Source organism: Aedes albopictus, chromosome 2, assembly GCF_035046485.1.
Source record: "Aedes albopictus strain Foshan chromosome 2, AalbF5, whole genome shotgun sequence".
NCBI lineage: Eukaryota > Metazoa > Arthropoda > Insecta > Diptera > Culicidae > Aedes > Aedes albopictus.
This window is the reverse complement of record NC_085137.1, coordinates 149,069,855-149,096,170: the sequence shown is the minus strand read 5'-3', so window position 1 is coordinate 149,096,170 and position 26,316 is coordinate 149,069,855. Positions and strand designations below refer to the sequence as shown.

The following is a 26,316-nucleotide window of genomic DNA, read 5'->3' as shown; positions in this document are numbered from 1 at the left end:
TGAAAACAAATTTCGCAGTAGACGCATTCCATGGCGTACTATGCTTCGCGACCAGGTAGTAGACGGAATAACCTTGTTATCTTATAACGAAGTTGGCTCTGTGTCGTTTAATGTGATGGTTTGTGCACGATTGCAATATCGACGGTTAGTGATGTGAGCAGAGCATAGCTTCTGGTTTCGGCTCAATTATATGGATTGCTATGTAATATATGCACTTAACGATGACATATTATTTACTATCTAATAGATTTTGATATACATCCAAATGCTCATGGATCTAACCGTAAAAACCCATTTAATTCGTGAATTGTTTTAAGAAGAGATGTTCTATGATAGAACAAAACTCATCTATAATGATGCAAATTTAAGCATTTTGCCTTTGGCACAGAGAAATAGACGTCGCATTCTACTCGCTGTTCATCGATCACTTATCAAACCTTGATTCAAATATTCGGTAGGTGGTCGTTTGACGAATCGCAGGTGCTAATATTGTTTTCTCACTACCGCCAGCTAGTTATTGGTCGATCAGCGTGATTGGCATTGGGCGGTTTATCACAGTAATTTGTTCTAAGTGTTACGTCTGTTCATCTGTGATTTAAGGTTCACCACATTATTCTATAGGCTATAGATTTCTGCACTCTTCCAATAGATAAACATCGTATAGAAGATTGTGTAACTTTAGTGCATCAGCTGGTAGACCGACGACACCCGTGCCCAGTAGGCTGCGGCTTATTTTTCAAAAGTTGTTGAAACCTGGAATTCGTAAGCTCTTTTGGATTCAAATGACACAAAAAGAGAAACCTCTGAGTTTAAGCCAAAAATATTGAGATTTAGAGGTCGCGCAATCGCTTCAAAGTCGAATTTTCGAGTAATAAAAAGGTGTTTTCAGTTCAAGTGCCATAACTTTCTCAATTTTCAACCGATTTTCAATCTTTTTTTATGAATTTCTCACAAATTAAATTTCGAATAAACTCGTAGAACATCATTTTTTTCCAAAGTCACGCAAAATATGAGCTTTTGAAGATTTAATTCAATTTTTTCTTCTTTTTACAAAAAATTTCAACTTTAGAGTCCTATAACTTTTTAACCGTTTGACCAATTTTGAATTTTTTAGCTTGCTTTTGTAGATATTTTTGTTGCCTAAGAATGCTGTGAATAAACTATACCTTTAAAACAACGTTTTAAAATAGATAAATCCCAAATCCCGTTCAGAAACACGTATTTTATTGGAAAAATCAAAATTTTGGCAAAATTTTAATAGTTTTCATGCTTAGTTACGAGCTCAAAGTGAAAAATTTATACTAAATAATCATTAGGAAGCCTTAAAATTCAGTTTTTGGAGTGTTCTGAATCAAAAAATATTTTCATGTTCGAAATGCGAGAAAAAAAAATTGAAAAAAAAATCCTCCAATGTGTTCCATATCCCTAAATATGATGCTAAGTATCTGGTTTGGAGTAAAAAATAGCAAATAATTGTCAAAAACTCCAATAATGCATGAAAAAGTCAAGTTTTAAGGCATGTTTTGGCAGTTTTTGGTGAAAAGTATCATAAAAATGACTGCTTTGATAAAAAGTTTGTTTAGGACAAAGATAGGCAACAAAAATATCTACAAAAGCAAGCTAAAAAAATTAAAATTGGTCAAACGGTTAAAAAGTTAAAGGACTCTAAAGTTAAAATTTTTTGTAAAAAGAAGAAAAAAATGAATTAAATCTTCAAAAACTCATATTTTGCGTGACTTTGGAAAAAAATGATGTTCTACGAGTTTATTCGAAATTTAATTTGTGAGAAATTCATTAAAAAAAGATTGAAAATCGGTTGAAAATTGAGAAAGTTATAGCACTTGAAGTGAAAACACCTTTTTATTGCTCGAAAATTCGACTTTGAAGCGATTGCGCTACCTCTAAATCTCAATATTTTTGGCTTAAACTCAGAGGTTTCTCTTTTTGTGTCATTTGAATCCAAAAGAGCTTACGAATTCCAGGTTTCAACAACTTTTGAAAAATAAGCCGCAGCCTAGTGCCCAGCCAGATCTGAACGTCACTTTCAATTATGCAAATTGGTTTCGGACGTGAAACAAGCGAGACGAGGGGATAAAGTAACGACGACGACGATCGACGTGTGCTGAACGCACATCCCTTGCAGTTCTATACAGCTTGATGGAATGGTGCACCTAAGAAGGGGAACGAATGGGTATCTGGGATACCAACCTATACGCCGCTACGATTGAATTCCAAAGGTGCATCCGAGAGCGTAAATTTGCAATAAATTGACCCTGTCTGTCTAATAATTTATGTGCGTCAGTTTTTTCCATGGATGCATATGAGCTACGTTTTATTGAGCTTGACCTAATAAACGTGAGTTAAAATTTAATCTTAAGGAGATGAATGCTTTGGATTTGCTTCTTACTGACTGACAACCTTTGAAACAACGAAAATGCTTTTTGGCGCTACTATCTACAGACACATTCCAGCGTAACACCGCGACACCGCGAGGAACTAACTTTCGTGAACAAATGACGTCTGCAATCGAATATAATGTTCATCACCATATGGTTTAACACACTGGCGTAGCCACGGGGGGGGTTTTAGGGTTAAAACCCCCCCCAGAGCCAAAATTTGTGGAACAAAATTTCAGTATAAAGCGCTCTGCGACGAAAAAAAAATTTCGGCTGCGCCGCTATTTTCAAACTACGAATACGAATGCTCTTTACTGTCAACAAAATGTAAGTGTCAAATCAAAAAAGGTATCATTGACCATCTAAAACCCCTCCCAGAGACAATTTCTGGCTACGCCACTGGTTTAACATGTTTTATAACAAGCTTATTAGATGTACTTCCTGATGCAATACTTGTTCTGTGGGGTTTTGGTTCCAATTTACACTCAAAAAAATTTACACGTCAGAGTAATGTGTTTTACATATAGATTTGCGCAAATTGTAAAACCCATGAATGTCACGTGTGGAACATATGGATTCACCAACATTATTTTTGCACGGGTCAATCAGCAATCCACATGATTGTAATTATTGTTTCACACGGAATCAAAATAAAACACCTATGCATTCCTATTGAAGTGCAAATAAATATACCATTTTGATCTAGTTGAATTCGACTTGTGAGCATTTCAATGTCATATTATAGTGAACATAAATTTCATGTTTCGATGAACATGGATTCCATGTTATGGTATCCTCGTAGTCCTCCAACTAACAATTATAATGTGAAGTGCCTTTATTTCACGCAAGCTCATAATTTCACCAATACGATTTTAGATTTGAACTTCAAATTAAAATCGTAAAAGCAAAATCAAAAGCTCACGCGAAATAAAAGCACTTCACTATTAGCATTAGCATTAGCATTAGCATTAAGCGAGTCGCACAAATTCGTAGGTGGTACAGTCCTAGACCGCTGTTATGAGGGTTGCCTCCTTCCCGTCCGAACCAAAGCACAAAGATTTGGGACTAATCTCTGACTCTTAGACAAGACTGACGCAATCCTCCAATGGTCGAGCACTGTCCTGGCCACGTCCTTGCGACTGCTGGGGAATGGGAAAGGATGGTTAGTTTTGGACACCTATGAAAAATGTAGACAACTCTACGATCTCTCAGGCCTAGGTGTCACGGGAATTTGGGTGTTGTTAGTGGAAGGGTAAACTCCAAAGGATACACTTGGTCAACGTTCAGGCACACCATTATTAGTATTCTTCGAATCCGTTGTCTGCCCGATTCATCCTGGATTCCTCGTCGTCTTGATGGCACTTGGTTGAATTACCAGATTCTTCGGTTGATAATCTGAAATATAAAATAATATTAACATCGTACGTCAAATAAGCTACATATTAGTGATACGCTCGCCACAGTTGCATATTTTTACAACATTATTTATATCTTACGATAGATTTACCTCAAACCTGCTGAAATAAAATGTTGATTAGCAGTACATTGAAACAAAATTAACTACAAAACACAAAAAAATATCAAACTTTGATCTTGGAATATTTATTAATACGGTAAATATCAAGATCAAAATTTGAATTGGTAGATCTTACACCGCAACGCACCATTCTAAGGTGATCTACCCACGTTACGGTGAAATAAAAGCACTTCACTATATAGGTAAATTCAATACTCTGAACTATAATTAAAAATCGATGCTTTCAATCGTAATAAATCTTTATTGTGCAATTTTATTATTCTATTTGTTTAAATTCAATAAATTTTAAATAAATGGAATGAAGAGCTTCACTCAAATAATTTGGATATTTTTTCATCAAATTTATTCATTATTTATCATCCCTATCTTGGCGAGTCAACAAGCACTGTGAAAAGTGAAAAAAATTAGATTGATTCTGGCCTCGGTTCTGGCATTATTGCCTTCAGCTAACGATTCAAGCTGGAATAACCCTCCTTAGTTCACTTGCAGTCCCGGAACGGCTAATGTATCTGGACAAAAACTACAAACCCCCCTGAATATGCTTCCCCTCTGGCGAAGACTGAAACATTGAACCAATCTCCGCCACCAGCTGCTTACACCGAAAATGAAAGTTCTCACCTCTCTCCGTACCGTTCCGTGCCACCTATTCCACCGGTTCCTGAAACACTTTCCGATGCGATGAAGCAATATTGCAAATTCTCAAGTGTCGACGAAATGGTGCAGCAATTCCTTCAGAAAACGGATCCGACAAGCGGTTGAATTTGATGTAGGCCAGAAACGAAGCGAAACTACGAGATATAAGCTGAAAAGTTCTGCTACTGCTTTTGCTTCTGCTCTGGCGACTGCCCTGCCAATGTTTTCTCCTGGAAACGGATTAAGTTATTCTTAACATTGAATTTAGTTAAAATAAAATGAGATACCACCTTGCGCAATTCTGTTTTCGACCATGATGAAACACGTTTTGAGTTTAACGTTTTTTTTCAAGGGTCATGTGTCGCCAGTTATTAAATTCATTTGAAAGTAACAGTAGCGCAAATTCGTTTGTAAAATTACTTCAATTTCAATCCTAAGACATGTGAGATTGTGATGTTTCGGCAATCGAATTTAGTTAATGACAGAGTTAATTCAAAGTCATTAGTAACAAATATCATATTGAAGTGAATTACATTTGATTTGGTGCTATAAGCATTGCTGTGAAATCCATGTTGTAAATCAGATTCATCTAACGTGTAAAAACCATTGAATACAGGGGGTGGCCAAAATGTTTGGGATAGGCAACTTTTTTTCTCCCACAAAAAATTCAACATGCTGTAACTTTTCATAGAGTGCATCCAAAAATCTCAAATTTGGACTGTTTATCAACCTGTTATATGCGCATGATTGGTACAAAATTGGGCTCGATTGAATAATTTTTCGCGAAGTTAGAACCGTTCGGGTAAAACACTATTTTTTAGACAACTCATTTTTGAGATGTCATATCTCGGAAACCAGTGAACCGAATTGAATGATTTTTTTAACGTTTATGAACAATATATTGATACTTAATACAACGTTATAAAATGTAATATTTTCTCACGACGAATTAAGTTATAGCGGGTTGAAATTTTTACCCATATAGAGGAAAATAAGTCAAATTTACAATACCATACAAAGTTGCTAAATGTGTTCTTACTTCAATCTAAATAGGCTCTAATATATCTGAGATAATTTGAGAACAGAAGTGGAAAATCTTTGGATATCAACACTAAAATTTATTGACATTGATGTGAAAAAATTACATTTTTTCAAGAAAAATCCAAAAAGTGTCAATCCATGATAACTTTTTTCAATGTTTAAAAAGTACCTATGTTTTAATAGTTTGTGAAGCAATTACATATTGTTAGTGTATGTTCAAAATTTCATTCAATTCGGTTCACTGGTTTCCGAGATATGACAGCTCAAAAATGAGTTGTCTGAAAAATAGTGTTTTACCCGAACGGTTCTAACTTTGCGAAAGATTTATCAATCGAGCCCAAATTTGTACCAATGATGCACATATAATAGGTTGACAAACAGTCAAAATTTGAGATTTTTTGATGCGCTCTATAAAAAGTTATAGCATGTTGAACTTTTTTGTGAGAGAAAAAAAGTTGCCTATCCCAAACATTTTGGCCATCCCCTGTACATTGGAATAACACATCAGGCTAACGTTGACGTTCTTGAATCAGTCCATTAGTCAAAACACATTAATCGATCGTGTAGATTTTTTTTCAGTGTACTTTATATAACATGTTACATTTCGTAACGGGACACCATCGCAGAAATCTGGAACTCGATTTGAATAGGTCGTATGTGCTTTTGTCGATATAATATTCGATCAGTTGGATTCGTTTCTTATAGCGGAAACTGTTGAAATTTAACAAAATCAATACTTACAACCGATTCCTTACAAAACAGGCTTTCCGTTTTATCGTTAAAAGCCACCGAAATATCATCCACATTTCTACTATTACTAAAATAAACTGATCGAATTTTATATCGATGAAAGCACATACGACCTATTCAAATCGAGCTCCAGAAATCTTCTTTTTAAAATTTTCAAACTGAAATGCGTATACCAGCTCTGTAATGAGGTTTTGAATAATAGAGTCTTCTAGACATTTCTTCTTATGATTGATGTGAACAAGATTGCCGAAGTGAGTTTCACTGAGAAATGCATATAGTTTTGGAAATATTCTTGATTTAGTTCTGGGAGCGCAGCGTTACGCTCGCGTGAAAACAGTGTTTTGCAAATGGTGTCCCGTTACGGCTAAAGGCACCTAGTTGTAGATGAAATGCTTTGCTAGATAGAATGTTAGTGTCTTCGGCAATCTTTTTCAGACAGATGGTAGCTGTCCGGCAGGACACAAATAGGCCTTCAAACCCGCTCTGGCCCTATGGTGGCAATCGTTTATTTAACCTTCACGTATCCGACCCTCGACAACTCATTTTGAAAATGCTGGCATTTCGTCAAATTTCATCCGATTTTTTTTAAGTCGCCCTCGATTTATCATAAATTGGTGCTAGTTTATTATACTCAAGTGGCCATGCAATATCCGGAACCATTCCGGTGACATTCCGGATTATGCAGGGATTAGGGGGTTGTCAATTGACTAAAAGTGATTATTTCGTGTGTTGTTGTGTTTGAACCATCGATTTTCAGCGAAAATTTTGTTGTGAACAGTGAAACACAACTGCTATAACCAGATTTGAATAAGTTGGCCCATCCGGATCCCCGTGACAGGTTCCGCGGGGCCTCATTGGAGACACTTCTGGTTTTCAACCTAAACATGCCGTGCGACATATCAATCTTCATGATTTCGAATGACTGAGTCAGAAACGATGGACTGAAGTATGTATCAACTAATATGGCCACCCCGGAACATATAGCACAGGTTCCACGGGGTCATCGGGAACAGTTCTGGTTTGCAACCAAAACATGCCGAGCGATGTTTCAATCTTCATGATTTCGAAAAACTGGGATAGAAAAAATGACTTAAGTATGTATCAACTGATATGACCGCCCCGTAACACCTGGAGGAGTTTCCGCGGTGCCTGAAAATCACAATAACACACACGAAATAATCACTTTTATCCATTTGGCAAAACAGACCCCTTCCCCACCCCTGACCCCAGTACAATCCGGAATATCTCCGGAATGGTTCCGGATACGACATGACCACTTGAGTGTAATAAATAAGCACCAATTTATGAGCGATCGAAGGCGACTTTAAAAAATCGAATGAAAATTGACGAAATGCCAGCATTTTGAAAATGAGTCTTTTCAAGCATATGTCGCATGTTGCTTTAATCCTATATTTGAAAGCTCATGCACCTTGGGAATAATGGAGCCAATTTCATTTGAAATAAATTTTATATTTTTAAGAGGATTTTTCTTTTACACTTTGTTAGTTTTGGGGAACCGTTAAACTCGCCGTTTGGTCGAGGTTAGAGAGAACAATGTTTTTTGAAGGGATGGGATTATGGGGGCTTTCCGTTGATATTTAGCTAACGACAACCAGTAGCGATACAAACAAACGGATTTCGAGAAGAAAAAAGAGGTTGACAATCAAAACGACAAGAGGGTGGCAAGCCGCGTTGGATAAATGTACGACTCGTGCTGTAAAAATCTTCATTTTGCAACTTGTTAAATAACTATTATACATCATGACATGTAAGGACATGTTAAAAAGGTTATAGCATTTAAAGAGTATGCTGTCACACAAAACTTAATAAAACATCACTTGTTATACTGATCCACCATAATATCTGTCCTTTGTTTACGTAGTTTTCGTAGAGCTGAGAAGCGGGCTTGTTCCAGTAAGGGCGTTACACCAAGAAGGATGATGAAAATATATACACCCTATAATATCATTTCATCATGGTTACAGATTTTTGGTTAAATATTTGATCAAACCAAACTTATTTATCCACTTATGAATGTCTTTAAAATTTTCGTAACGGGACACTATGTCTACGTACCCATTGTAACGCCTAAAATAACGCGTCGATCAAGGTAACCCATATGTTGGATGAAAGGTCTCCACGAGTATTAAGAGAATCCTGAAAATCATTTTTCTAAAATTCGTAATAAATTCGTTATTACAACAAATGTGTTTTTTTGTAACGGGACACCATTAAATTGCGACTATTGCAAAAAGTGCTTAAAATATATCAAAACCCATTTTTATGAAAAGTTTCGTTTGGGTGTTTAAAATATACGTTATTATACTACATTAAGACCAAGCCCACGCGTTTGCTCCATACTACACACGAAAAAGCACGTCGTTAACGATTTTTAATTCCGTTACCCACCCATTTTTGCACCGGTCGTTCGTTTCCATGTGAGTAAAATAATTATCAGTCACCTTTGCGCACCGGTGGTCTCTATTCCATCCGTATCATCGGTTTTTGCACTGTAAATCATCTGTGGTGTCATTGCAAATCTTATTCTGGCAAATAATCTGAGCAGTATTTTTTTTTAAGGAGAGGGTTTTGGATAAAAGTCAGAACTGTTCTTTGCTACGTTTAAAGATAACATTTTCTCAAGAATGTGTTATTGGATTTAATCCCGGAATTCACGTTTTTTTACTTAATAATATGATAATCAAATAGAAAAGTTGTTGTAAAAAAAAGTTTATGGTGCAGGGTAATCCCGAGTCAAAATTTAAAATTGACCTACTACGTTCAAATTAAGAGCTATATAAAAAGTGTCTTCGACAAAGTTGCTCGCAATAGCATTGCCTACAACTTTGCTGAAGAACTCGATCGCACATGACTCAAAAATAAAAAGTTCAATTCCAGATTTGAGTTAAGACGAAGGACACCCTAATCAAAAATTTTTGAAAAAATGCAGCAAACAAATGCAAACAACTTCTTTGAAGACACCAAACGCCATTAACGATAATAAAGATAGGGATTTTGTTTCCTGCAAAAACGTGGATTCGAACCATTGCGTGTTTACAGTCCGAATACCAAAATACTCAAATGGTATTCTCATTCGCATTGAATATTGTGCAACAACAACAACGATGAAGATGTTGACCCCGAAAAGCGAGAATCAAGCATTTATTCAAAAGATATCCTTATTTGTTTACTTCTCCACTTTCGGATATGTGGGGAGACAAGACGGCGGATGGTAGCGGATAATGACGCAGCAGTTTCGCCAGTTAACGAGTTTACGGCGAGAAGCGTAAAATTTATGGCTGTGTCATTTTTTTTTTCTCAGTGGGATATAGGTAGATAGGTAAGAGCTTGAGCAGCATCGACGATGCTGCACGACAATGCAAGATGTGTGAGATCAGCTGATGTGCTTATATGGAGATGCAGCTAAATTGAATTGCAGTAGACGAATGCATCGACGAAAAGTTAGTTCACAGACGAACAGACGTAACACTGGCAACATTTTCATCGATCACGCCTTTAACGATCATTTTCAACCTTCACAGTTGTGTGGCGTTCACAACCAGAGGCGAGTGCATTATTTTTCTTTGCGTTTGACGTTTTACCACCTTGCGTATTACACTAGCGCCATCTACCGATGTTGTTGCGCAATGCAGTGTTTTATGACATATCTTCACCAGGTGGAAATGCTAATAGAACATTGAGCTGAAGAGCAAGCTTAAACGGGGTCTCCAGCTAGCCTAGTGGTAAGGTTATGGATCGCCAATCCGGAGACGGCGGGTTCGATCCCCGTTCCAGTCTGGAAAATTTTCTCGACTCCCTGGGCATAGTGTATCATTGTGCTTGCCTCACAATATACAAATTCATGCAATGGCAGGCGAAGAAAGCCCTTCGATTAATATCTGTGGAATTGCTCAAAGAACACTAAGTCGAAGAAAAGCAGGCCAAGTTCCAGTGGGAACGTAGAGCCATACAGAAGAAGAAGAAGAAGCAAGCTAAAACCTCCGAAGAAGACAGCAACTGCATGTCGAAACGTTAGAAGAATGATAAGCCTCGTGTCTACAGATATAGATATAAAGTTTGAAATTCAAAATGGAAACAAAACCTAACTATGATACTGGACTGGCATATCTGTCTTATCTGTTTCGTCCCAATCTAATCCCGAATGACACGTACTTTATTTTTTTGCCGATGATAAATATTTCAAACGAAGAAACAATCTGGCGGCATAACATTAACGTGGACTTTTGGCGCAAACTGGTTTACACCGCATTTTTTGCAAAGTCTAATTTTAGTTAATTCCTAACAATACCTTGCGTATGTGTGTATGTCAGACAAAGCTTGACTGAATCAGAAACGCTTATGGGTGGTACTGGTAGATGATGAGTGACGGGCGGCGGGCCAAATTGGTGCATCGATAAATTAAAGTCAAACAGGCTTCTGCTCTAAGCCAACCTCATATGCAGTCTCAGCCATATAATAGGAGTAAACGATTTGCTTGAGGTAGTGTTCCTCCTTCCCGCTTGATGCATTCGTTGATCGTTGGCAATGAAAGAATGCATAAAATGGATGCAAGTTTATGCCATATCTGGGTAAGACACATACCTAAGTGCGCTTTGCAGCTGAGGAGCTGAATAGTGATTTATCGGTCTACACCTTTTGCGATGGTTTTGGCATTGATTTCGTGACCTTGGACAGATTTTATAGCGATACGCGATACGATCGTTACTGGCTGAGATTTTGATTGTTATTGGCTTACATGCACATTTCCACAGTTCTTGATCTTTAGAATAATTAAGATTCTTCTGCTTGGCATAACATCCTCGCTGGGACAACGCCTGTTTCTCAGCTCAGTATTCTATGAGCACTTCCACAGTTATTAACTAAGATCTTCCTCTGTAAATGATAGATTTTTTTCTATGTTTCATAATCAGTGTAGGTCACTGTTGGACACTGTATAAAAGATTAGATTTAATTTCATTAAAATTTGAAAACTTCTCGATGATGCCTGCCGAGAAGGAGAAGACGGTCGCAAATGGTTTCGATTAAACAACCAGCACCACCGTCATCGCAGGCCCAGAACACTGGTCAAGGTCATCGACAGAAGCAGCAGTTCTCCGATGGCTCTGGAAACCAGTTCAGTCAGATGGCTTTTCTGAACAATGAGAACTTGTTTTTTCTCAGCCATCAGAGCTCGCGCCGTTCCTCGCGATTGCTTGCTTATCCTGTAAGACGCAAAGCACGTAAACCTACAATACCTCCTCTAACAATAACAGTAGGCGTTGAATTGTGCTCCCTTATGCTACGTTCACACTGCGCTCTATATCAAGTAATATAGAGCGATTCTTGATATAGAGGCTATATCAAGTTCTATATTACTTGATATACCATACAAATAAGCCGTCATCCTATATTAAGAACGGAACGTGATATAGCGTATATCAAGTTCGTTTCGTAATATAAACCCGAAAAGTTGTGGTTGGCAACCCGGCCAACATAGCGCTGGGCGATATTTTATGTTGCGAAACGTCAAGTCGCATGCAACCAAAACAAAAACTTTTGAAAAAAAGAACGAAAAAAAGTTGGACTCGGTGGATTCCATCGGTAGTTAAAATAAAAATGTTTCTTTTGGAGTTCCTTTCCCAGCTTTCGCCGTTTCCTTTGGGAAACTTACAATTCCAAGGTGGCAAGGCATTTGGAACCAAGTTTGAGACATCGAGAAACCTGGAACAACTAGCTGAAAATAACCGTAGCAGCAGCTGCAGCATTTCTTCAAGAATGCTTTCAAGATTTCCCCAGGAATACATCCCGCATTTATTCAGAAGTTCTTACAGCAGCCAAGAATACTCCCAGAAGCTCCACAGGAGTTCCTCCAGATGCGGTCGCAGTACTTCGTTTGAATTATGTGCAGTTTTTCTCCGCAGTTTCTTTGAGAAGCTTCAGCAATTGCAGGGTGATAACTCAGTTGGTTCATCGCGAAACGATCGCAACAGCAAATTCTGTATTTCCCCGGGAATCAATCTAGCATGCAGAAACACCTCGGGATTCCTTCCAGAAAATCTCTGCAGCAATTATTCGAGATCTACTCCAGCAGCTCCACATGATTCCCTTTAGGAGTTACGGGAGAACGTCGGGAATTCTTCCAGCTTTTATATGAGAATGCCCAGGATTATATTATGAATTACTCCGAAAATTCACTATAAGATTCTCAAGGAATTTATTTCAGGAAATCCACCGGCAATTCCTTCAGGAGCTACTAGGAAATTTAAAACATTGACACTTGTTATTCATTTTTAATTACAATTCCGCGACAACATAACCAAACTGTATTATTGCCAGGGAAATCGTTCAGGATTGCCCTGGAAATTTATTTATTATTTCCAAGAGAATTATTGCCAGTTTTTCCTACGAATTGTAGAAGTTTCCCGGAAAAATTTCCCAGGTTATTCTCTATAATTTCATCGAAAATTCCCAACAGTAATTATGTGGAAATTACCCCGAGAGTTCCTCTGAAATTTATACAGCATTTTCTTAGATATTCCTCCGGGATTTTCCTTGAAATTCTCCGATAAGTTCCAAAGGATTTCTAGGATATCTCCGACTATTCCTTTATAAGTTCCCCGCGAAATCCTCCCGGCTGTTCCCCGGAAATTTATCCAGGAGTTTCTCAGAAATTGCCTCCAGGAGGTCTTCGCAAATTTTCTTCAATGACTATCTGGAAAACGCTCCTGAGGTTCCTCAGGAATACTTCCAGGAGTTTTATGACAATTCCTGCAGCAGTTCCAAATAAATCTTTCCATGGCTTCCCCAGGAATATTTCCAGAAGTGACATGAGAATTTCTTTAGAGGATGAACAAGAATTCAATTCAGAATTTGTGGAAAATTTCTTCAAGAACTCCCCCAAGAGTTTCTCAGGATTTTCTCCTGGAGCTCTTCGGAAATTCCTCAAGCAGTTCCTCGGAAATCTTACCAGCAATTTCATGGGAATTCCTCCAATATTTCCCCGGCCATTCCTTGGCAATTTCTCCTGAAGTTCCTCAGAAAGCCATCCAGGACTTCCTCAAAATTCCTCCAGGTGTTTCTACTGAAGTTCCTCGGGAATCCCTCCCAGAGTTACTCAGGAATTCCTCCAGTAGTTCCCCAGAAATTTCGCCAAAAGTTTCTCGAGCATTTCGCCAAGAGATCCTAGGAAATTCCTTCGGGAGTTCATCGGAAATCCCTCCGGGAATTCCTCCGAAGGTTCTGCGGGAATGCTTTCGGGAGTTTCTTTGGAATTCCTCCGGGGGTTCCTCAGAAATTCCTCTGGGATTTCCCCGGGAATTCCTCCGAGAATTATTCGGAAATTCCTCCGAGACTTCTTCGAAAATTCCTCGGAAATTTCTTTTGATATTCCTCGGAAATTCTTCAGGAATTTCTCCGGAAGTTCTTCGAAAATTCCTCCAGGAGTTCCTCTGGAATTCCTTCAAGAGTTTCTTGTGGAGTCCTCAAGGAGTTCCTCCGAGATTTCTTCTGAAATTGATCCGGGACTTATTCGGAAATTTCTCCTGATGGAATTCCTCCCAGACTTTTTCAGAAATTCCTCCGCGAGTTCTTTGGGAATTCCTCCGTAAGTTCCTCGAGAATTCCTCTGAGAATTCGTTGGGAATTCTTCAGAAATTTCTCCTGCAAATCCTCAGGAATTCCTCCGAGATTTCCTCAGAAATTCCTAGGAGTATTCCTACAAGAGTTCCTCGGTAAATCCTCCAGAATTTCTCCGGAAATTGCTCGGGTCCTTAAGAAATCTCTCCAGCTGTTCCACGGGAATTCCTCCGGAATTTTCTAGAAATCTAGAAAATTCTCTCCAGGAATTTAACGGGAATTCTTTCGGAATTTTCTAGGAAATTTTCTCCAGAAATTCCTCCAGGGGTTCTCCAGGAATTTAACGGGAATCTCTACAAGAGTTTTGCAAAAATTCCTCCAGCATTTATGTTAAACTTTCTCCAAGACTTAACTGGGAATTTTACAATAGTTTTCCTGGTAATTCCTTCATATTTGCATCGGTCATTCCATCCAGGAATTTCTGGAAATTCCTCCAGGAGTTCTTTAGAAATTTATTCAGCATTTTTATGGACATTCCTCCGGGACTAAACTTAGACCAGGATCAGGATTTCTACCAGGTTATAAGATTCTAGCTGGAATTTCTCCCTAAGTTCCTCTACGAGTTCCGGCGGAATTCCTCCAGGAAAATGTCTGAAGGAGTTCCTCGGCAATTTCTCCAGGAGTTCCTCTTGAATACTTCGAGAACTTCCTCGGGAATTCTCAAGCTGTTCCTCGGAAATCGCTCCAGGAGTTCATCAAGAATTGATCCAGGAGTTTTTCGGGAATTTATTCAGTGATTCAACGGGAACTCCTCCAGGACTTTCTTCAGGAGTTCCTCGGCAATTTCTCCAGTGATTCCATAGGGGTTTCTCAGGAGTTCCTCGGAAATTTCTCCAGGATTTCTCCGGAAATTCCTCAGGAATTTCTTCAAGAGCTTCTTCCAGAAGTTCCTCGGGAGTTTTTCCAGAAGTTCCTCGGGATTTCTACCAGAAATTTCTCATGAATTCTCCCAGAAGTTCCTCGGGAATCCTTCCACAAGATCCTCGGGAATTCGCCCACTAGTTCCTCGGGAATTCTTGTAGATGTTCCTCGGGAATTCTTCCAGAAGTTCCTCGTGAATTCTTGCATAAGTTCCTCGGGAATTCTTGCAGAAGTTCCTGGAGAATTTTATAATAAGTTCCTCGGGAATCTTTCCAGAAGTTCTTCGGGAATTCTTACAGAAGTTCTTCGGGCATTCTTCCAGAAGTTCCTCGGGAATTCTTCCAGAAGTTCCTCGGGAATTCTTCCAGAAGTTCCTGGGGAATTCTTCGAGAAGTTCTCGGGAATTCATCGAGAAGTTCCTCGGGAATTCTTCCAGAAGTTCCTCGGGAATTCTTTCAGAAGTTCCTCGGGAATTCTTCCAGAAGTTCCTCGGGAATTCTTCCAGAAGTTCCTCGGGAATTCTTCCAGAAGTTCCTGGGGAATTCTTCCAGAAGTTCCTCGGGAATTCTTCCGGAAGTTCCTCGGGAATTCTTCCAGAAGTTCCTCGGGAATTCTTCCAGAAGTTCCTCGGGAATTCTTCCAGAAGTTCCTCGGGAATTCTTCCAGAAGTTCCTCGGGAATTCTTCCAGAAGTTCCTCGGGAATTCTTCCAGAAGTTCCTCGGGAATTCTTCCAGAAGTTCCTCGGGAATTCTTCCAGAAGTTCCTCGGGAATTCTTCCAGAAGTTCCTCGGGAATTCTTCCAGAAGTTCCTCGGGAATTCTTCCAGAAGTTCCTCGGGAATTCTTCCAGAAGTTCCTCGGGAATTCTTCCAGAAGTTCCTCGGGAATTCTTCCAGAAGTTCCTCGGGAATTCTTCCAGAAGTTCCTCGGGAATTCTTCCAGAAGTTCCTCAGGAATTCTTCCAGAAGTTCCTCGGGAATTCTTTCAGTAGTTCATCGGGAATTCTTCCAGTAGTTCTTCGGGAATTCTTCCAGAAGTTCCTCGGGAATTCTTCCAGAAGTTCCTCGGGAATTCTTCCAGAAGTTTCTCGGGAATTCTTCCAGAAGTTCCTCGGGAATTCTTCCAGAAGTTCCTCGGGAATTCTTCCAGAAGTTCCTCGGGAATTCTTCCAGAAGTTCCTCGGGAATTCTTCCAGAAGTTCCTCGGGAATTCTTCCAGAAGTTCCTCGGGAATTCTTCCAGAAGTTCCTCGGGAATTCTTCCAGAAGTTCCTCGGGAATTCTTCCAGAAGTTCCTCGGGAATTCTTCCAGAAGTTCCTCGGGAATTCTTCCAGAAGTTCCTCGGGAATTCTTCCAGAAGTTCCTCGGGAATTCTTCCAGAAGTTCCTCGGGAATTCTTCCAGAAGTTCCTCGGGAATTCTTCCAGAAGTTCCTCGGGAATTCTTCCAGAAGTTCCTCGGGAATTCTTCCAGAAGTTCCTCGGGAATTCTTCCAGAAGTTCCTCGGGAATTCTTCCAGAAGTTCCTCGGGAATTCTTCCAGAAGTTCCTCGGGAATTCTTCCAGAAGTTCCTCGGGAATTCTTCCAGAAGTTCCTCGGGAATTCTTCCAGAAGTTCCTCGGGAATTCTTCCAGAAGTTCCTCGGGAATTCTTCCAGAAGTTCCTCGGGAATTCTTCCAGAAGTTCCTCGGAAATTCTTCCAGAAGTTCCTCGGGAATTCTTCCAGAAGTTCCTCGGGAATTCTTTCAGTAGTTCATCGGGAATTCTTCCAGTAGGTCTTCGGGAATTCTTCCAGAAGTTCCTCGGGAATTCTTCCAGAAGTTCCTCGGGAATTCTTCCAGAAGTTCCTCGGGAATTCTTCCAGTAGTTCTTCGGGAATTCTTTCAGAAGTTCCTCGGGAAATCTTCCAGAAGTTCCTCGGGAATTCTTCCAGAAGTTTCTCGGGAATTCTTCCAGAAGTTCCTCGGGAATTCTTCCAGAAGTTCCTCGGGAATTCTTCCAGAAGTTCCTCGGGAATTCTTCCAGAAGTTCCTCGGGAATTCTTCCAGAAGTTCCTCGGGAATTCTTCCAGAAGTTCCTCGGGAATTCTTCCAGAAGTTCCTCGGGAATTCTTCCAGAAGTTCCTCGGGAATTCTTCCAGAAGTTCCTCGGGAATTCTTCCAGAAGTTCCTCGGGAATTCTTCCAGAAGTTCCTCGGGAATTCTTCCAGAAGTTCCTCGGGAATTCTTCCAGAAGTTCCTCGGGAATTCTTCCAGAAGTTCCTCGGGAATTCTTCCAGAAGTTCCTCGGGAATTCTTCCAGAAGTTCCTCGGGAATCTTCCAGAAGTTCCTCGAGAATTAATCTACAAGTTCCTCGGGAATCTTTCCAGACGTTCTCCGGAAATTGTACTAGAAGTTTCTCGGGAATTCTTCCAGAAGTTCCTCGGGAATCACCACAGGTTCCTCGGGAATTCTTCCAGAAGTTCTTCGGGAATTCTTCCAGAAGTTCCTCGAAAATTCTTCCAGTAGTTCATCGGGAATTCTTCCAGAAATTCTTCGGGAATTAATTATTCTAGAAGTTCCTCGGGAATCTTTCCAGAAGTTCTCAGGAAATTCTACTAGAAGTTTCTCGGGAATTATTCCAGAAGTTCCTCGGGAATTCTTGCAGAAGTTCCTCGGGAATTCTTCCAGAAGTTCCTCGGGAATTCTTGCAGAAGTTCCTTGGGAATTCTTGTAGAAGTTCCTCGGGAATTCTTCCAAAAGTTCCTCGGGAAATCTTCCAGAAGTTTTTAGGGAATTCTTCCAGAAGTTCCTCGGGAATCACCAAAGGTTCCTCGGGAATTCTTCCAGAAGTTCCTTGGGAATTCTTCCAGTAGTTCAGCGGGAATTCTTCCAAAAATTCTTCAGGAATTATTCTAGAAGTTCCTCGGGAATCACCACAGGTTCCTCGGGAATTCTTCCAGAAGTTCTTCGGGAATTCTTCCAGAAGTTCCTCGGAAATTCTTCCAGTAGTTCATCGGGAATTCTTCCAGAAATTCTTCGGGAATTAATTATTCTAGAAGTTCCTCGGGAATCTTTCCAGAAGTTCTCAGGAAATTCTACTAGAAGTTTCTCTGGAATTATTCCAGAAATTCCTCGGGAATTCTTGCAGAAGTTCTTCGGGAATTCTTCCAGAAGTTCCTCGGGAATTCTTGCAGAAGTTCCTTGGGAATTCTTGTAGAAGTTCCTCGGGAATTCTTCCAGAAGTTCCTCGGGAAATCTTCCAGAAGTTTTTAGGGAATTCTTCCAGAAGTTCCTCGGGAATCACCAAAGGTTCCTCGGGAATTCTTCCAGAAGTTCCTTGGGAATTCTTCCAGTAGTTCAGCGGGAATTCTTCCAAAAATTCTTCGGGAATTATTCTAGAAGTTCCTCGGGAATCTTCCAGAAATTCTCCGGAAATTCTACTAAAGTTTCTCGGGAATTTTTCCAGAAGTTCCTCGGGAATTCTTCCAGAAGTTCCTCGGGAATTCTTCTGGAAGAATTCCCGAGGAACTTCTGGAAGAATTCCCGAGGAACTTCTGGAAGAATTCCCGAGGAACTTCTGGAAGAATTCCCGAGGAACTTCTGGAAGAATTCCCGAGGAACTTCTGGAAGAATTCCCGAGGAACTTCTGAAAGAATTCCCGAGGAACTTCTGGAAGAATTCCCGAGGAACTTCTGGAAGAATTCCCGAGGAACTTCTGGAAGAATTCCCGAGGAACTTCTGGAAGAATTCCCGAGGAACTTCTGGAAGAATTCCCGAGGAACTTCTGGAAGAATTCCCGAGGAACTTCTGGAAGAATTCCCGAGGAACTTCTGGAAGAATTCCAGAGCAACTACTGGAAGAATTCCCGAGGAACTTCTGGAAGAATTCCCGAGAAACTTCTAGTAGAATTTCCGGAGAACGTCTGGAAAGATTACCGAGGAACTTCTAGAATAATTCCCGAGGAACTTTTGGAAGAATTCCCGAGGAACTTCTGGAAGAATTTCCGAGAAACTTCTGGAAGAATTCCCGATGAACTTCTGGAAGAATTCCCGAGGAATTTCTGGAAGGATTCCCAAGGAACTTCTTGAAGAATTCCCGAGGAACTTCTACAAAAATTCCCAAGGAACTTCTGGAAAAACTTTCAAAGAACTCCTGGAAGAATTTCCAAGGAACTTTTGAAATTATTCCCAAGGAACTTCTGGAAGAACTCCTGCGGAACTTCTGGAATAATTCCCGAGGAACTTCTGAAAGAATTCCCGAGGAACTTCTGGAAGAATTCCCGAGGATCTTCTGGAAGGATTCCCGAGGAACTTCTGGGAGAATTCATGAGGGATTTCCTGAAGAGATTATTGAGAAATTCCTGGAGGAATTCGCTCTGGAACTCCTTCAGGCATTCCCGAAGAACTGGAGGAATTCCTGGAGAACTTCTGAAAGTATTCCCGTGGAACTTCTGGAGAAATTCTAGGGAGCTTCTGTAGAAATTCCTGATGAACTCCTGTAGGAATTTCCGAAGAACTCTTGGCTGAATTCCTGAGGAGCTCTTGGCCAAATACCAAAGGGGTTTCTGGATAAATTCCCGAGGAGCTCCTGAAGGCTCTCCCAAGCAGTTGCTGGAGAAACTCTCAGAGGAATTGCTGGAGAAACTCTTGGAGGAATTCCCGTAGATGTCCTGTAAGAATTCCCGAGGAAATGTTAGAGAAACTCCTGGAGGAATTCCCGGAGATCTCCTGGAGAATTTCCCGGGGGACTCCTGTAAGATTTCCCGGGGAACTCCTGGAGGATTTCCCGGGGAACTCCTGGAGGATTTCCCGGGGAACTCCTGGAGGATTTCCCGGGGAACTCCTGGAGGATTTCCCGGGGAACTCCTGGAGGATTTCCCGGGGAACTCCTGGAGGATTTCCCGGGGAACTCCTGGAGGATTTCCCGGGGAACTCCTGGAGGATTTCCCGGGGAACTCCTGGAGGATTTCCCGGGGAACTCCTGGAGGATTTCCCGGGGAACTCCTGGAGGATTTCCCGGGAAACTCCTGGAGGATTTCCCGGGGAACTCCTGGAGGATTTCCCGGGGATCTTCTGGAGGATTTCCCGGGGAACTCCTGGAGGATTTCCCGGGGAACTCCTGGAGGATTTCCCGGGGAACTCCTGGAGGATTTCCCGGGGAACTCCTGGAGGATTTCCCGGGGAACTCCTGGAGGATTTCCCGGGGAACTCCTGGAGGATTTCCCGGGGAACTCCTGGAGGATTTCCCGGGGAACTCCTGGAGGATTTCCCGGGGAACTCCTGGAGGATTTCCCGGGGAACTCCTGGAGGATTTCCCGGGGAACTCCTGGAGGATTTCCCGGGGAACTCCTGGAGGATTTCCCGGGGAACTCCTGGAGGATTTCCCGGGGAACTCCTGGAGGATTTCCCGGGGAACTCCTGGAGGATTTGCCTATCAACTCCTTCAGGAGTTCCCTTAAACCCCTGGAGTGATTACTGTGGTACTTCTGGGCAATTCCAAAAACTCTTGAATGAATTCTGGAGTTTCCCGGAATCTCTACAGGAGAAGTTCCTAAAGCTCTTCTAAAGCAGTTATCGGGAAACTCTTGAAAAAAAATACCGTTGAAAAAATCCTATTAACATGCTTGATAAATTACCGGGGAATTCCAGGAGAAATTTTCAAGAAATCAATGAAAAATTCCTAAGAAAACTCCCGGGGAACTTCGCTGAAGGGACTCCTGGTGAACTCCAGGAGATGTACCAGGGAAACTCAAAGTTGTCGAGATTCTTGTGAAGTAATTCCCTGGAAACTTCTGAGAAACACCTGCAGGAACTGTTGGGGATCTCCTGTAGAAAATTCCGGAGAAAATCACAATTTTTTTTAAAGAATTATATGGTCTCCGGAGAAATTTCCGGGGATTTTCTGTGGAACTCGTGGAAATATTCCTGATGAGCTTCTTTCGGAATTTCTAGAAAAGTACTGGAAAACTTCCTTGCGGAATCCTGGAGAAAATCATACATTATTGCTGACGGGCACCTTGGTGAACACTTGCAATCAATTTCATGGAAATCCTGGAGCGATTATCCGGATAAGTTATGTTGTAATTGCCAAAGAAAACTTGGAGCAATTCTGCCATAAATAATACAGGAATTCCTGGCGAGATTCTAAGGGAATTTCCATTCTATTCACGGGTAAGTAACGGAAGGATTTCCGGGAAAATCCTGGAGGAACTTACGTGGGAAATACAGGAAAACACTCTGGGAATTCCAGTAGAAATTCTCGGTCACTTCTGGAGAAATTGCCTGAGAACTCCTGAATCAATTTACGGGGAACTACCGAAAGAATGCCTCGAGGGCTCCTACACTAATTTTCGGGGAACTCCAGGAGGACTTCCCGGTGAACTGGCAAAATTCTAGCGAAGCTCCTTGAAATGTTCCCGATGGAGAAAATCCCACCAATGCAATCAGGTTACGGAATGTGCACAAGAATATTTTGGAATGCCGCCAGAGTTTCTAAGAAATTTTCTTCAATATTCTGCCCGTAATTCACTTTAAGTTCCGTATCTGCGAACCAGACTATCTCCGCAATCCTTTCCTGAGAAACCAGAATCCTGGAATCATTAATTTGCAGCAAATTTTCACTGAAACTTTCACCATATCGATAGAAATGAATATTTTCTGTAAAGTTTACGCGCAATGTTATTGTTTTTTCAGCTCGCCAACATAAACGTCAAGCTATATCATGTCGGCGTAGTGTGAACGCCTTTCTTGATATAGGATATCATCTCGCTATATTACTTGATATAGAGCGTAGTCTGAACGTAGCATTACATGTGTGTTGCGTTCTATCAGATAATTACACACTTTCAGTTCAGTATATCAGTGCAGTTCAGCTGGTTACTTGGATCGAACGAGTGTGTTCTCATTAGGTGAGTGGAGCGCGCTCTCGCGCCAATGCATTTCAGGAAGGTTCATTACCGAGGTTATTCTCGCTAGCAAGGGGCGGCAGTAAATCTAAGCCATAACACGGTAACAACAACCAACCGGGTGATCTGAGCGAACGTGAGAATGCAATTGTTGTTGGCGAGGCTGGCTGGCTGGTTGCACACACCACAAACTGGGACTGGGTTTAAAAGTCCAATCAGATTTATGGAGTGCTAGGGGAAAGAGGGACACAATGTTTCGTCGGTCATGGAAGCTACACACTAAGATTCAGATGTTCCAGCTCAGTAATTTTTTCACTGAGTTCAGTATTTTTTTCATATTTTTACTGAGTTTTCAACAGCAGATTTATCTCGGTACACTCGGTTATCGTATTTACCGTTCACCAGTAACGATATTTACCGTGTATCAGTAACTTTTGACAGTTTGTTATCTGAGCTCGGTAACTCATTTACAGAATATCCGCAAAAGAAACAACCGAGCGTACCGAGTTAAATCTGCTGTTGAGAACTCAGTAAAAAGATGGAAAAAATACCGAGCTGATCTTAGTGTGTAAATGACTTATTTGACTTATAGATGGTTCTCTAGAGCTGCAACGCTGCCCAGCAAGCCTGATCGCTTTAATGCTTGTAACACATCTGTGATGTGCTGCAAGTGTTTTTCAGGATTCTTTCAATGAATAGCTGTGTATGTGTAGAGTAGAGTGGTATAGACTAGACTAATATCAACTTTTCGTCTGTCAAATTCTTCAAGACAGCAGCCTTGGAAGGAAATGGAGGCGCATGGTACATAGGTATTTTGGTAATGCCACTTACGCCGGCTATTGCTTTTTGGATTTGAGCTATTGAATTTTAATTCTAAAATTGTATAGACTCTATACATTGTAGAGGTGTTTACTAAAAACTTTGTGAATATTATCCTGCGTTAGCATCCCGATCATCAAGGCAATCTTTGATTATTAAGCCAACAGGCTTTAGCAACCCGTAAAATTTCATTTCATGAAACATTTCAATACACAAATAGACATGACTTCCGCAGCGATTTAATAAATATTATAATGAAATCTCAGTTTTGACACTTCGGACAAAATGAAAGCAATACAAGTAGTCAACCACACAATTCAAAAAACTTTTCGTTTGATACTCTATGAATTGCACCCCCCTCTTGGTTCATCATGCGGAACTATTTCATCATTCCAGTAACAAGTGTTTATCGTTATTACAATCGTGAGAATTGTGTAAACACAGCCGCTAGAGTGGTGTAACTGATGCGCGATACAGCTGTGGAACCGTTCGATTGAATCACCCATCGGCCATAACTTTTCGCTTGTCACTACAATCGACAGTTCGGAAAGTAAATATAAATGTAAGTACACATAAATCTTATCCTATTTAATAACGATGACGGGTTCGATACCCGGTCGATCCGGATTGTTTTCGTGACGGAAATTACTTGGTAATTCCTTGATTACCTTGGGCATAGAGTATTTTCGTAGCTGCCACACGATATGCATACAGACAAATGCAAAATTATCATTGGTAGAGGAAGCTCTCAGTTAGCCCTAAAAAGCTCTAGACGAACTACTTTTTTCAAACGCCTACTACTCAAAAAAAAAAAAAAATGAAACAAATTTTTAATAAAATGCGGTTAGTTGATCTTTCAGCATGTGGGTGTGGCACCCCCCCCCCCCTTACCCCTGGATTTCTGTGGATTAAGAAAAGCGTAACCACGAGGGTATTTTTTTGGCAATTTTATTGAATCTCACGCATATTTTCGTTCTGAAACTTGTATTGCAAATTATATTTGATCATAAAAAGATCACTCTATGCTATGAACATACTGGCGCTACGGAACCGGTTCCGGATGTTCCGAATTTCAGTTCTACCTGGCCATTTTAAACCGTGGCGTTCACATCCATAATACATGTTTGTAGCTTCGCATGTATTGAATTGAGAGGTATAGCGTCTTAGAATAATTTGTTCTATATTTTTACCTCTTTATTTTGGAATTTTCACCTTTGTGATTAATCCACCTAAAAACGCGATATGAATTCACTTTTCTCATAGATGCAGATAGAGTATTGATGTCTTCTGCAAAGTTGCAGAAAAGTGTATTGTTGGAAAGTTTGCCGAACAAATTATTACATTATTTGCTTAATTTTTAAGAGTTATGCGTCATTTTTTTTGTGGACGATCCCTTGGCATGGGTTTTCCCATATAACTTTTTGTATGGATCTTTGAGTATTCAACAAAGTTTTTCTTTGTAATGAAATGCGCCTCCGTCTGCTGTTTTCTTCTTACTGGGATAACACTTCAGATGGAATAGAGCCTGCATCTCAACTGGAGAAAATTCAAAAAGGCTTTCTGCAGGATTCCTGGAAGAAACCTAGGATTTTTGCAGAAGTAATTGCTGGAATACCTCATGAAATTACAGCCACTTGCTTCTACTGTTTCTTTTCTCACTCATTCCTTTATAAACATGAGAAAGAGCGTAATGGAAGAGAGGGCAAGTGCTCCCTCTTCCATTCTTCTTTTTCTTGTGTTTGTTCAGAATAATGAGTAAAAAAAGCTGTCTACGCTAGTGCTTTCAAATCCTGCTGTGATCCCTTCGGGGATTTATACGAGGATTGTTTTAGACATTTTCTTATAAAGCATTCAGAAATTTCTGGTAGAGTCCACCAGGAAGTTTTGCATAGATTTCTCAGAAAATTTCTTCTGGGAATCCTCCAAGAATTCTAGGAGGACTCTCAAGAGCAATTTCTAGAGAAATTCCAGCTGAAAATGTTTGAGAAACCCCTAAAAGAATTCCAGGAGAAATTCTAGTATGAATTTCTGCTGGTACTCTAAGGAAAGTTTCTGAAGGAATCCTTGAAAAAATCTGAATGAATCGCAAGAGGAATTTCTATAGAATACATTGGAGAAATTTCTGGAGGAATCGTTGAAGGTATCACAGAAGGAATATATATAGGAATATGTGTAGGATTCCTTGGAGAAACCTCTGAATCAATTCAACAAACACGAAAAAGATCTGAATGAAACAGGGGGCACCTGTTCCCTTTTCCATCCTTCTCTTTCTCGTGTTTGTTAAGGAGAGTGTGTACGTCAGTGGGAACTCCAAGAACATTTATCCAAAGATTTATTTACGAATGCCTCCAGGAATACCTGACGGGCTCCTCTAGGGGATTCCTTTAGGAATTTCTTCTGGGATTCCTCCAGGGAATCCACTGCAGATATTTCCTCAAGAATTTCTTCATGAGTTCTTCTAGGAACTTTTCTAAACATTTCAGCAATATTTCCTCCAGCGATTTCTCCAAGAGATACCTTCAGATTTTGCACTCAAAAATCCTCCAAGAATGCCTGCTGGGATTCCTCCTTAAATTTCAGCAAGGATTCACCCAAGAATTTCTCTGGATGTATCACTAGGACTTTCTTGCTGGGATTCCTTGAGTAATTCCTACTGTAATTTATTCATGCAATTTTCGGGAAATTAGAGAATTCCTACTGGGAATCATCTTGAAATTATTTTAAGAACTACTGCTGGAATTGATCCAGGACTGCTACATGAGTTTCTCTAGACATTTGAGATACGTACCTTCCAAGACTTTTTTTTCGGGTTTCCCAAGATATTACTGCTGAAAATGCTGAGAAATCTCAGCAAGAATTTCCGAAGAAATTTTAGAAGGAGTTTTTGAAGGAATCCCTGCTGTATACGGGGTGTATTGCAAGAGAAATTCCTAGAGGAATGCTTGAAGAAATCTCTAAAAGAATCACAGCAGAAATTCATGGAAGAACTTTAAGAGGATCCCTTTGAAGAATCTCAGAAAAAATCCTGGAGGAGTTCTAAGAGGAATTTTCGGAGGAACCCCAGCAGGCATCCCTAGAGGAATTGTTGGAAGTATCTTTTGAGAAATCTTTTGAGAATTACTCCAGGAATGCCTGATGGGATTCTACAAAAAAATTCTGCGGGAATTCTTTCATTGATTAATCTAAGGATTCCTCCAGAAATTCTTCCGATCATGCTTTTGGGGATTTCTTCTATTCTTCTCGCAATACCTCCAGGAATTCTTCTTGGGATGGCCAGGATTTCTCCTAGGATTCTGGCTGGGATTTCAAAAGCATTTCCAGGTAATATTTTTTGCAGTTATTGCTCATATGAATTGCTGGAGAAATTCCGGCAGGAATTGCTCGAGGAATTCCAGCAAGACTTCTTAGAGGATTTCCACTACGAACTTCCGGAGAAATCCCAACAGCATTGCAGGAGCAACTTCAATATAAATTTTCAAAAGAATTTGAAGAGGATTTCTAGTAACGTAGAGGAATTTTTGGAAAAATTCTTAGAGGCATTCTTGGAAGACTGTCTAGAGAAATTCTGAAGGAATTCCTAAAAAAACTCTGTGTGAATTTCTGCAGGATACAGAAGTTACAGCAGTGGGTACTGGATGAATAATTTGAGAAATCCCAGCAAGAATTTCTAGAGGTAATCCCAGAAGAATTCTTGGATAAATTACAATAGGGTGAATGACATGATGCTGCACTTTACGGCGAACGTAGGAGGTGGTCAAAG

At 40.3% G+C, this 26,316-nt stretch overlaps 1 protein-coding gene across 2 annotated transcripts in view; it reads right to left on the bottom strand.

Annotated features, from left to right (window-relative positions):
* The window catches only part of LOC109428719 (WD repeat domain phosphoinositide-interacting protein 2), a 109,976-nt gene that overhangs the window by 13,978 nt on the left and 69,682 nt on the right, over nucleotides 1-26,316 (bottom strand). The window lies entirely within an intron of this gene.